Source organism: Kogia breviceps, chromosome 11 (assembly GCF_026419965.1).
Source record: "Kogia breviceps isolate mKogBre1 chromosome 11, mKogBre1 haplotype 1, whole genome shotgun sequence".
Taxonomy (NCBI): domain Eukaryota; kingdom Metazoa; phylum Chordata; class Mammalia; order Artiodactyla; family Physeteridae; genus Kogia; species Kogia breviceps.
This window is the reverse complement of record NC_081320.1, coordinates 71,588,539-71,602,560: the sequence shown is the minus strand read 5'-3', so window position 1 is coordinate 71,602,560 and position 14,022 is coordinate 71,588,539.

The following is a 14,022-nucleotide window of genomic DNA, read 5'->3' as shown; positions in this document are numbered from 1 at the left end:
GTTTAAAATTGTCCCATTTAGTTTTTTTCATACATAGGTGGTTCTATTGCGCTTGTACTTCATAGATAGTCAAGCTTGGGCTGACTGTCTGCCCTTAGTGGCTCATGACCACAGCCCCACAGGCTAAGCAGAGCATCTCATTCTACTGTGGACTCATCAGCCCCAGTGTCCTAAAGGGAAGATATTAGGCAGTGTTATAAACGGCATGTTTGTGTTTCTCCCCGAGTTCACTTATTGAAGCTCTAACCCCCAATGCGATGGTATTTGGAAGTAGAGCCTTTGGAGATAATTAGGTTTAGAGGAGGTCATGAGGGTAGAGCTCCAATGATGGCATGGATTAGTGTTTTTATGAGAGGAGGAGACTGGAGCTGCGCTCTGTCTGCCATGCGAGCGCACGGGGAGCAGGCAGCCATGTGCAAGCCAGGAAGAGCACTCTCACCAGAGCCTGACTGTATTGGTCCCCTAATCTTGAACTTGCAGGCTCCAGAACCATGGGAAATGTGTTACTTATTGCTGCCTAATCTATGGTGTTTTGTTCTGGCAGCCTAAGCTAAGACAGGCACTCAGAAACTCCAATGGGATCTTCATGTTCTTGGTGGATAATTCCCTTGAAGACACTTACCTGTTAGGCACACAGTCTGGCAGGAATGATGAGGGTATGGCTAATTTAGTGTGTATGAAGTTCTTTCACTTTAGAGAATTAAAAAAAAAAAAATCACTGCTTTATTTCTCATAAAAGTCATTTGTAGGGTGGAACACTGAGCATTAGTGCAGTTAAAGAAAATAAAAATGTAAAACCAAAAAGTAAGCCAAAGCTAGTGGCAAAGATGAAAAAAGGAAAAGACTGTGTAAGCTGCCTGAGGCAGAAAGCAGTATTTATGGATATTGAAATGTAAATTCATGAAAAATCTATATCTTTAGCTCTTTATCCAATAGCTTGAGGGAGAAACACATTTTTTATTCTGTCACTACTTTGACTTCATAGCCTGTCAGTCTCATCAACCAAACTGAGACAAATTCTCTTGAAAACCAGTAGGAACCCAAAGTCAACATTCAGAGCCATTATCCTCTCTGTCATCCTCTGCTAATGAAGTCAGATACATTTTCACATAAACCATGGATTATCATTTTAGTGCAAACTCTCCTCATTTGCACCTAAGAGGAAAGCAGGAAAGTCATCACTTGGGTTAGCTACAGCCAGCAATCAATAATTCTATCAAAAAAAAAAAAAAAAAAAAAAGGCTTCCCTGGTGGCGCAGTGGTTGAGAATCCGCCTGCTGATGCAGGGGACACGGGTTCGTGCCCTGGTCCGGGAAGATCCCACATGCCGCGGAGCAGCTGGGCCCGTGAGCCATAGCCGCTGAGCCTGCGCGTCCGGAGCCTGTGCTCCACAACGGGAGAGGCCACAACAGTGAGAGGCCCGCGTACCACAAAAAAAAAAAAAAAAAAAAAAAAAATACTATCAGCTCTTTTCTGTCAAGTTTATTGTCACCCTTGCATTTTATTTCCCTAAAAAATTTCCTTATTTTCTACTTGGTGCTTTACTTCTAAATACCTCACTTTCTTTACCCATAGGTTCCTTTTGTAATACCCCATCTTCTGTATGTCTGCTTCTTGTATTAATTTCAGGAAGCATTATTTAAAATACTAGTGTGTTTAGATTGAACTAAGAGATAGAAATGGGTAATGGTTTTTATAGTAAATAACATTGTGTGTGTGTAAAATAGGGTTAATCCCAGGGCTACTAAAAAAAAAAACCAAAAAACTCTTAAGAGTAGGAATTAGATGTTCAGTGGATATCTATACTAAAATCTAGAAAGACCGGAACTGCATATATAGTCATAAAAATAAGTGTGTAATTAGAATTTGAGTGGAAATTTAAATGTTTACTTGTTTGCATGTTTTTCTTCCCTAATAGAAATTACATAGTTTAAGATTGGAAACCTTGTCTTATACATCTTCATATCATAGAATCGAGGTGCTTCTTATCCCTAGTAGAGGTTCAATAATGTTTTTAAAATTAATGAATGTATGAAGACGTGAATTAGCCATGATACTTGAGGTTGACTATGATCTTCCATAAACTATGCTCGCAACGTTATTGTATAAGCTAAGAAATGGGAGATGTCATTGCCCTTGAGCTTAAATCCTGAGATTTCAATTTTGTAGATGTATTATTTATCAAATTGCTGCTGCATAACAAATTATCCCAAACATTAGTGGCTTAAAACAATATTATTCCTCAGTTTCTGTGTATCATGAATCCTTACTTGCATCTTCACTAGCTGCAGTCAAGGTGTTGGCTTGGGTTGTGGTCATCTCCAGACTCAGCTGAGGGTAGATGAGCTGCTAATTCTAAGCTCGCTCACCTGGTTGTTGGTAGGATTCATTCTCTTTTGGGCCATTGGATTGAGGAACTCAGTTTACTGTGGGCTCTTGGCCAGAAGCCACCCCTCAGTCCCATGCCATGTGGACTCTTCATAGAGCAGCTCACATTGCACATCTGGCCTCACGGGAGCGAGCAAGCTAGAAGAACTAGAGAGAGAAGGCCACTATGTCAAGTCAGTCTTTTGTAACCTAATCTCAGAGGTGATATCCCATCACTTTGGCTGTATTCTATTCATTAGAAATCAATCACTAGTAAATATGAATACCAGGGGGCCATTTCAGAAGACCGCCTACCACAACAGCCATGCAACCTTGGTAATGACACTCTTGTTCAATTTCCTCTTTTACAAAGAGGGCTACTGATAGGACCTACCTGATGAGGCTGTTGTGATAAAAAAAAAAAAAGAGAGAATATGCACATCAGTGGCTTAGGAAAGTGCTCAACTGCTTAGGAGAGTAACAACAGAAGTCAGTGTAAGCTATTACTGTTACTTTTTAGTTATGCCATCTCTTCTGCATGCAGATTCCTTATTTGTAAAGTAACTGAGGATTAGATGATCTCCAAGTCCCTTTGTAAACCCGAGGAATCTATTGATTCAATAGCCCCTGGAGTTTAACACTTCTTGGACTCAACATTAGTGTTTTTTTCCTCATCCTTATAATATCTCATTATGATCATGTTTTCAAAACTTGTTGTAATTGAAGGAGCTGTCTTATTAATGTTTGGAGCAATGCAAACATGGATGTAGGGCCCGACCCTATGAGTCAGAAGATACATTTTAAGACTTATATCGACAAGTCCATCAACACTTCTCAGGCTCAGTTTACCTCATGGGTGGGGGTAGGTGAGTTGGACTGGATGATCTCTAGTACCCCTTCTAGTTATAATAGTCTTTGGACATAATTTCCATTTGCTGCCTATATTGGTCCTTAAGTTTTCCTTCCATGTATTTCATACATATTTACTTAGGGACAACTTTCTGAGATTAGTTTTCAGGCATTTTATAGAATATCCTCAATTTCATAAAGATTACAGGTTTTGATAGAAATATAGTTATATAACTTTAGAAGGAGCTATTAAAATATAAAGAAAATTATTGTGAGAATTAGTAAACCTCCAGGATATCCTTACAGAAGACCATTTCTATAAAGTCAAAGAAAAATGAGGTCACGTGATTTCATCTGTGTGCATCAGGGGAAAAATGTCTCCCAGTTGAAGAAAAACATTTTTGGGGCTTTGGACTGACTGGAATCCAAAGTGAAAATGAAACTGGATTTTTTTTTTTCCTGTAACAATCCTAGTCATTGGATTGTAATAGTAAATCTCTGAGGTCTAACTTGTGCCTTCGTAGAAACTCTAGACATATATAAGCTGCTGCAATAAAATGAGGAGACTTGAATTAAAAACAAACAAACCAGACATTGTCCATCCAAAGACATTCAATCTCTTCCAGTCATTTTGGTAGGATGCTATTATAGCTTCATCAGTTTTGAAATTCCATTTCTGAAACTACCTGCAGGAAGGATCTGAGGCAAATCCCTTTGAACATGCTCATTGATTGAAAACTCTGTCCGTTTTCTGAAAACAAATCCATATTCAAAGAAATATCATTTTAAAGTAAGCACAGTGGATTGAGTAAATCAAACTGGTTAATATTTAGCATATAAAGAACAACGTGAGAGTGGTTTTATGTTGTACTTAAAAACTAGCTCTACAGGCAGTTCAAAAGATAACCCCAAATTGTTTAGAATGAGGAGTCTACATTGAAGAAAAACTCTTACGTGCTTTTTGATGTTTCTGGAAAAAATACCACTTTCAGTTTGTATGAAGTGGTACTTGAACCTGAAGCATCTTTACAGTCGATTCAAATTCTGGTTCTGCCCCTTTGGAACTGTGTGAAATTAGTACCCCTGGACTTCATTTTCACTTATAATACGGAATAATAATGTCAGAGATGTGATGAGTATTAAATGAAGTGATAAGTGAATATATCTTACAAAGTCCAATGGGTAATCACCAGGATGGTTATCAACATTAATAGTGTTATTTTATGCATAATTTCATATCTTGATTTTACAAACTCACTAAACTGTTAAGTTATATAATATTTCAAAGATTATGATAGTAATAATAGTGACATTCTCGGAACTCTTACTGCCTGCTGGCATCATGCCAAGCCCTTAAATAATCACATATTAACTGAGTTTCCATTTTATAGAGGAGAAAACCGAGGTTTCGCGAGGTTAATTTTGCCTTAATTATAAAACCAGCAAGTGACAGAGCTGAGATTCACACCCAGATCCAAATGACCCCAAACCAATTTTCTTAAGCCCTGTGCTAAACTGCCTCCATTTCCAGCACCTGATATAAAGAGAAAAGAAATGCAGAAGCCCTACTGGTTATATTACACCAGCAATTCACAAACACAAGTGGATTACCTGGGAAATTTTAGAAAAAAACCCCAAAATCCAGGACAGACTTGAAATCTATTTAATCAAATTCCCTGGGGGTTGAATCCAGATATTAGTATTAAAAAAACAACCCTTCATGTGATTCCAACATGCAGCCGAATTTGAGATTCCGTGTCTTAAACACTCAGCCCCTGAGGTAGACCAGAAGAGTGATTAAGACTTTGGGCTTGAGAGTAAGATGATTCCAAGTCCTGTTTGGTTGTTCACAAGCTGTGCAAACAAGGACAGTTTGCCTCACTTCTCTGAACTTTGAAAATGATACTAACAACATTGTATATTTGTGGTGAAAATAAAATAACCCATGAAATGTTGCCAGCACACTGCCTGGATCATAGGTCATGTCCAGACCTATGTATCTCACATTTGTGCCCTGCACAGATTTTTGTTGCTTTGTGAAACCTTTAAGCACACATTTTTCTGTCCCTGGGTGGAAGTTGGAGGCTATTAGTGGGCCCTAAAATCTCTCCCAAATTGTTAATTTTATGCCATTTCTAAAGAGTAGCATGGGACGTATTTTATGTAATAAGAAATTGACAATATTTAGCAACAGAAGCAATAGATTGCTTATTCTGTGAGTAACCCAGGTCACTAACAAGAAGAGTTATTTGATGCCTTGATTAGTTAATACTGTGTTCTGGAAATGACCATTTACAGGCTTTTATAAACAGTTTTTTTTTTTAATGTAGATGTTGCCCTTTCCCCTTATAACTTGTTTACTTTCCTCCCACAGGTGTAGGCAGTGGGTTGTTTGAATTAGTCTTTTAAGTGAGTGTTTAATGGAGATGAGTAATTGCTTGCAGCTGCATATATCTGTAGGGATTTGTTTCTCTTTTAGTAGGGGACAAGATAATTTGCCAGGCAACTTTGGAAAGTGTAGTCTTTATTGTCCCTGTATGCTTGAGGGTGACTTTGCCTCTTGAATTGAAAAGCCACTGAAGCTTCCCACCTCCACCATAAGACATCATGGCACCTGGGGTACAGGCAGCCAATCATATCTTTAGAGGGTTTTTTCCCCTTCAGTATGGTTTCATTTTGAGTGACGATTATAAACATGGATAGTTGATAGGTTTTCCAAGATGCAGAATAGCGATTTCAAGGGACTGGACCCTTCCAACTTAACACCTCAAATATCTTTTGAAGATGAGGTATTCGGATGTGATAGATAGAACTTGAATATATAGATGTGGGCCTGAGGACCACAGGGTAGGATGAACCACTAGAAAGAAGACTGATGTGATGATTTGGGGAAGAGCCTCTCCATCACTTTCAGATTTTACTGGAAGTTCTGAAAACAGCGATTCCATTGCCTCCTGATTGTAAGGCAAAATAGGATGTGTGTCCTCCAAATGCAGCAATGCAGTTACTGATCCGGAGAGCTGGCAGATGAAGATTTGTCTCTACGTGCTGAAGGATTTAAAGATAGATGTGAGGATTCACATCTACCTGCTATCCCTGTCCTAATCTCTCCGTGGACTAAGTCAGCCATGGCTGACTTAGGAACAGGAGAAGGCAACAATGGCTCCTTAAAAATGTGGTATTTTGGCCTGATCAACTTCCAGCTTGTTTGCATTTACCCCCTAATAAAGACTGGCTTTTCCATTGCTGGCAATGTTGAAAGTAGGCTTCAAGATCGACTTAGAAACAGGATTTTCTAGAGATCTTATTTACAGAGAACTTGTAGGGGAAAGAACAGGATTGGCAGTGAAGAATGGGGTTTAAGGGTCATAGTTCTGACATTTCCTGGTTCTGTGATCTTGGATGGTGCACATAACCATCTTGGCCTCGGGTCTCTAAAGTGAGGGATAACACTTTCCTGTGTCAGCATTATTGTGAGGAGGGAAATAGTCTTCAGGAGTTGGAAGGAACCACTCACCATAAAATGCTAAACAAATGAGAACATTTTGCTTGTTCATTTTTCTGGTTTATGCATGGCAAGCAAACAAATTGAGTGGGTAGGAAGAATTTTTTATTAGAAAATCATATTTTGATTCTTGGGTGGTAGCTCACTTCTGCGTCCTCTAAAACCAGTCAGCCTGACCTTAAGTGTTGTTAAGAGTACGCCATCGGTGATAACAAATCTTAAGTCAACGTTCCCCTCTACATGCTTTGGGTTGCCTGAGGGAGGTGATACCACATAGTAGTAGCAGGGTGCAGTTGGAGTTAAGTGTCTGGGTTCAAGTGCCCACTGGGCCAGATAAAGCCATGTGACCTTGACCTTTCTGTTGCTGATTTTCTGGTAGGATATTTGTAGGATTAAATATTTCATGTAAAGTATTGAAAACAGTGGTTATCATACAGTAAATGCTATTATTTCAAAGAATTACTAAAAGATATAGCATTTGGAGATAGGGTCTTATGTTCCTATCTTGGTCATTAGATTGGAAAGGAACTTATTTTTCATAATTCTTCCTAATGACTTTTCATGTATAGCTTTAGTTTCTCCGGCATGTGTAAACTGATACAGACTTATACCTAGTGATAGACATGATTTATTAAGACGCTGTTCTATGCCAGCAATTAGAAAATTTCTCCCACTCTGTGAGCCAGGTAATTCGTTTTATTCCCATTTTTATAGAAGGGGCAACTAAGGCATCATAAAATCGAGGGACTTGATGAAGATCCTTAACTAATAGCAGGGCTGGATCTACACTTGTGTCTGGGGTGCTCCAAACCATGTGTCCTTTACTCCACATAACTCCCTAAACATTTTGCCTTCTGATAAGGCAGAATCATCCTTTCTTCCTTAAATGGCAGTGGAAACCTACATACTCATCTTATACCACAGGTATTCCTAGAGTTGTGGGCAAATGTTTCATTTTTGTAAAATGATATTGCAAACGTATAAGAAACATTTAAACAGAATCCTATCACAAATCTTTAAAATCTGGGATAAATTTAGCTATTACTCAGTGAGGCTTAAACATAGTCATATTAGCTAATCTTCTTACGAATAATGTTCTAACATGCTTGTCCATGATACCATAGGGTGATTTAGTTTCTAGCAAAAAGAAATCGTTATTTTGTGAAGCTGCTTTAGTTGAGGAGAACCGCTCTCAATATGACAAAGAAAACTGACCAAACAGGCAAGTTCAGCTGCATCCACCTAGTTTCCTGTTGTAGCCACTAGAGGGTAGTGTTGGCATTGGAATGACTCTAAGATAAAGTTTTCAGATTGAGAAAGCTGTGTGTGAACGCAGACTATTGCTAAATTTAGAATATATAAAATGATTTGATGAGACAATCTGATATGACAGGAGATACCACATAATTGAAATTGGATTCTATGTTATTGACAACGTACATCCTGAAGGGATTTCTTGAGGTCCTGTGCCTGTAGGTGGTGGGGTCTGGGATGCAATTAGTCCCCCCACCAATTGGCTTTAGTCCCAACTTGCATTTAGTCCCATGCAATTTGGGACTAAAACCTTTCCTTCTCACCTTTCTATTTCAATTCCTGTTTCACTTTTCCACTTGCAAGTTGTTGGCATGCGGGAAATCCCTAGTGTGAATTACCTTCCCTTTCCTTCAAACTGCAATCATGGCCACCACAGACATCGATTTCTCGCTTAATAAGTCTCGAGAAATTCAATGCTTGTCACAGGTGTCATCCTGTTTATCTTGGTTAGAGCTCTGTGAGGTCTATGGGCGGGGGTGGGGGGTGGGGTGGGGGGCATTTTGTCGAACTTGGAGTTGATTGAGTGACTTCCAAGGCCAGGCGGTGACTTCTAGGTGTGTGACCTTCCTTACCCTGTGTCCACTATGCTGCCCCTAGCAGCCCTGCAGAACAATGAGGCTGGAGGGGTGGATGAGTATCCAGAACAAGATATTAATCTAAATCTAAAAAAAAATAAAAAGTTTGCTTGTTCAAAATTGTATGCATGTTATTTCATGAAACATGCCACCTTTTTAAATTAAAAATTTAATTTTGAGATGGTGGATCTCAAGATAGTAGCTTTTCATGCAAATGTAAGAAATAAGGCAGAGATCCCATATACCCATCACCCAGTTTACCCCTTTGGGACCATCTTGCAACACTATAACACAACATCACAACCAAGATATTGACATTGATACAGTCAAGATACAGAACTTTTCCATTACCACAAGGAGGCTTCATGTTGCCCTTTTATAGCCACAGCACTTCCTTCCCTCTTTGGCCTCCTACCTAACTCCAGGCCACCGCTGAGCTCTTCAACATTTCTGTGACTGTGCCATTTCAAGAATGGTATCTAAATAGAATTCGACAGTATGTAACCTTTTGGGATTGGCTCTTTGTACTCAGAAGATTCCTCTGGATATTTATCAAGTTGTTTCAGTAGTTTATTCCTTTTTATTGCTGAGCAGTATGCCATGGTATAGGTATTCCACAGTTTAACCATTCACTTGTTGAAGGACATCTGGGTTATTTCCGGTGGAGACTATTAGATTAACACCATGTTGTTTGTTTTTAAATTTTATTTTCTTGAATAACACTAAATGCATTGTTTTTTAACTTCCAGTGTCCCAAGTGTTCATTGCTAGTATATAGGAATACAATTTTGTATGTTTACCTTGTATTCTGTGACTTTGCAGACTCAGTTTTAGAAAGGTTTTGTTTTGTAGATGTTTGGGGATTTTTCACATAGGCAATTGTGTCATCTGCAGTCAGGGACGACTTATTTCTTCCTTTCCAATCTGTGTGCCTTTTATTTGTTTGTTTTGCTTTATTGCACTGACTAGAACTTCCAGTACAGTTAGAGATAAAAGTGGTGGAAGCAAGCATCCTTGCCCTGTTCCTCAACTTAGGGAGAAAGCAGTCATTCATTCACAATTAAGTCTGTTAGCTTGGGTTTTTGTAGAATCTATCGATCAAGTTGAAGAAGTTCTGTCTCCTTACTGAGAGGTTTTTCTTTCTTTTTTTAAAAATGATGAATGGATATTGAATTTTATTGAATGCATTTTCCATATTAATTGGTAGGATCAGGGATTTTTCTTCTTAGGCTGTTAATAATATAGTGGATTATACTGTTTGACTATCAAATGTTGAACCAGGCTTGCATCTCTAGAATAAACCTCAGTTTGTCATGGTGTATAATTCTTTTTTTTAAATAAAGAATTATAAAATTGAGGTATAAATGACATGTAATTCTTCTTATGTGTTGCTGAATTCTATATGCTATTTTGTTAAGGATTTTTTTGCATCTATATTTATGAGCATATATGTGTTTTTTAAAAATATTGTCTGGTTTTGGTAACAGGGCAATACTACCTTCATAAAATGAATTGGGAAGTGTTTTTCCTATTCTATTTTTTGAGAGGGATTATGTAGAATTGATATGAACTCTTCTTTAAATGTTTCGTAGAATTGTCCAGTGAAACCATCTTGGCCTTGCACATTCTCTTTTGGGAGTTCTAAAATTATAACTTAATATCTTTAATAGTTACAGGCTTATTCAAATTTTGTATTTCATACTGGATGAGTTGTGATCGTTCGTTTTTGAGAAATTGGTCCATTTCATCTAAGTTGTTGACTTTATGCTTGCAGAGATATTCCTAGCATTCACTTATTATCCTTTTGAAGACTGCAGAGTCTGTAGTGATATCACATGTTTCATTCTTGCTGTTGATAATTTGTGTTTTCTTTCTTTGCCAGTCTTGCTTGAGGTTTGACAATTTTTTTGATCTTTTCAAAGGACCAGTTGTTTTCCTATTAACTTCACAAGTGTTTTCCTACTTTCTACTGATTTTTGTTCTTTATTTTCTTCCCTGTTTGCTTTGAGTTTATCATATTTGTTTTTAGGTTCTTGAGGCAAGATCAATCAATAAAATTGTTGATTTGAGACTTCTCTTTTCTAACATGTTCATTTAGTGCTATAAATTTCCTTCTTAGCACTGCTTTAGCTGTGTCCCACAAACTTTTATATGTTGTATTTTCATTTTCATTCAGTTCAATGTATTTTAAAATTTCCTTTGAGACTTCCTCTGTGACCCATGGATGATTCAGAAGTATCTCATTTTCAAGTGTTTGGAGATTTTCATGTTATCTGCTATTGATTTTGTTTGAGTTCATTGTGAATAGCAACTCTATATAATACCAACTGTTCTGTGTTGAGGTTTGTTTTATGGTCCAGAATATGGTCTATCTTGATGTATGTTCTGTGGGTGCTTGAAAAGTATGTACATTCTGGGGCTTCCCTGGTGGCGCAGTGGTTGAGGGTCCGCCTGCCGACGCAGGGGACACGGGTTCGTGCCCCGGTCTGGAAGATTCCATATGCCGCGGAGCAGCTGGGCCCGTGAGCCGTGGCCACTGAGCCTGCGTGTCCGGAGCCTGTGCTCCGCAACGGGAGAGGCCACAACAGTGGGAGGCCCGCGTACTGGGAAAAAAAAAGAAAAAAAAAAAGTATGTACATTCTGCTGCTTTTGGGTGGAATGCTCTATAAATGTTTATTAGGTCCTGTTGGGTGACATGTTATGAAGTTCTTCTACATCCTTGTTGATTTTCTGAGTAGTTATATCTATACTGACAGCAGGCTCAAAGTATGATTGTGGATTTCTTTTTTTCCCTATCAGTTTTGCAGCTCTATTGTTAGATGAATTCATAAGTAAAATTACTGTGTCTTTTTTGTAGATTATCCCTTTTATCATTATATAATGTCTTTTTTTTTTTTGTCTCTGGTAGTTTTCCTTGCTCTAAAGTCTACTTGTCTAATATCAAAGGAAAGCAAGGATAGCTGTATTAATAATTGCATGATATATTGTCTTTTTTCTTGCCACCTGCCTATATTACATTTAAAGTGAGTTTTTTGCAGAGAGCATATAGTTGGGTCATTTTTAAAAAATCGACTCTGCCAGTCTGTCTTTTTAGTTGATGTATTTAGACCATTTAATATAACTTTTTACATATTTTAGGGCTTAAATCTGCCATCTTAGTTTTTGATTTGTTCTGTATTTTTTTAAATATTCTTTTTTCTGCCTTTCTGTGGGTTACTTGAACAACTTTTCAGACTATTGAATTATCTATAGTATTCTCGAATGTCTGTCTTCTCTCTACCTATCAGAGTCTTCTTATGTTTTTTTTATATACCATGTCCAGGGATTTTAGTTATACATGGCAGGAGGAAGAGGGAAAAGTATGTCTACTCCATCTTCCCGAAAGTGGAAGTCTGACCCTATTTTTATTTTTATTTATTTATTTATTTTTGTGGTACGCGGGCCTCTCACTGTTGTGGCCTCTTCCGTTGCGGAGCACAGGCTGCGGACGCGCAGGCTCAGCGGCCATGGCTCACGGGCCCAGCTGTTGTGCGGCACGTGGGATCCTCCCGGACCAGGGCACGAACCCGCGTCCTCTGCATGGCAGGCTGACCATCAACCACTGCGCCACCAGGGAAGCCCTGACCCTATTTTTATTAACAGCTTTATTGAGATGAATCACATGCCGTACAGTTCACCCATTTGAAGTGTACAGTTTAGTGGCTCTTGGACAGAATTGCACAGTTGTCTCCAAAATCAATTTTAGAACATCTTTATCACCCCAGAAGAAAACTCCATACCCCATCACCCCTTAGCCCCTCCAACTTCCGTCAACCATAGGCAACCACTGCAGAGAACATTGGGCTCTCAACAAGAGACCAGAGGTCTACTTCGCTTGGCTCTTCTACCTGTGCGACATTGGGAAAGCAACTGAACCTTTCAGGATGATGTTATGTAATATAAGGGAGCTGGATTAAGTGCTCTTAATTCATCTCTAGCTGAGTTCAGAGGAGGAAAAAGATAATAGGTTTGGGTTGACCTGAGACGGCTTTATGAAAGAGGCTAGATTTGAATTAGGTCTTGAAAGATACACCAGGATGTCTACATCAGTGTAGTAGGCTGAGTACTCATCTTCTTCCCCCTGCAGGACATCATAAGGTGAACCAACCTGGGTGAAAACTCTCGAGAGAGGAGAGCTGTTGTGTCAAGACCCAGCTGTCGGTGTTCATAGCCAGCATTCATCTGCATGTGCACTGGGCCTGCTGCAACACTCTCCAGTGCTCTTTTTGTGTCTCTCTTCAAGAATGGCCTCCTCCATCTCTCCTGCCTTTGCATATTCTAAAAATTCTTTGTGACTTATCTCGGGGTCTTACTCCTCCAGAGATGAGCTTCTGAACCTTTATATTCCTAGAACTTTCATTATGTATGATACTCATATAGCTCATATAACGCATATTGCTCTGTTCAGTCTTAACTGTCTAACTATATTTCAAGCTCCTGGAGAGCACAGGCCATATTTCTATCTACCAAAGCCCTGGAAGGGACTTAAATGATGACTTAAGAAGGTGGCCCCCTAGTTGATTATCACTGGGGGTTTTTAGAGATAGAGATTCTTGGGCCCTATCTAGTATGTAATGAATCTAGGTTTGTCTGTAAGCATTTGCTCAGGGCAGGGTGGGTTAGGGGGATGTGAGAGGAAGCTGTGTCTGCTTTGCTTTGTTTTAATTCTACATTTACTGTCTACAAAATATAGTGTCTCCTGATATATATGCGTGGCACCTATGATGTACAGATTACTTTCTGGTTCTTCATTTGACATAGGACACTGAAGTTTCTGTTACTTTTCCATGACCCTGATTCAAATTCAGAAAAGAGGCATTATTCTGCATTCTGAGAATGGATAGCAAGCCCAGCTCAGTGTCATGCCGTTCTCCTACAGAGCTTTCCTGTTTACACTCTTGGAATTGTACCCTGATGGTTGTACAGTAGCTTGTTCTGTATGTCCTGGGCTGGAGAAATGAGACCCTGAGTTTTACTCTGTACCTTCTATATGGAAGTTTAGGAGGACTACAATAGGCCTGAAGACTCAGTGTATTATAATGCATATCCAATATGTGTTTTTGCTAAATAAATCTGATAAAGCAGAGTTAGGTTAGAAAAGATAACATCCAAATACAAATGTCTAGCTAGAGAAACATTTTTTTTCCTCTGCTGAAAGGTAAAGCATAATTTCAGCATTTGGTGTCAGGAATTACTCAGAAAATACAAGTCAAACTTCTATAAAGAAGGACTTTTATTCCTTTGTAAATCTAGTGGAAAATTAATCATACAAAATACAGTGGTGCTAAGAAAGCCTTTGCAAGAGCACAGATGCATGAATATGAAACATTACATTTTCCAGGCCGTGTGTTTCCTTAGCGGAGTGGACTCCTT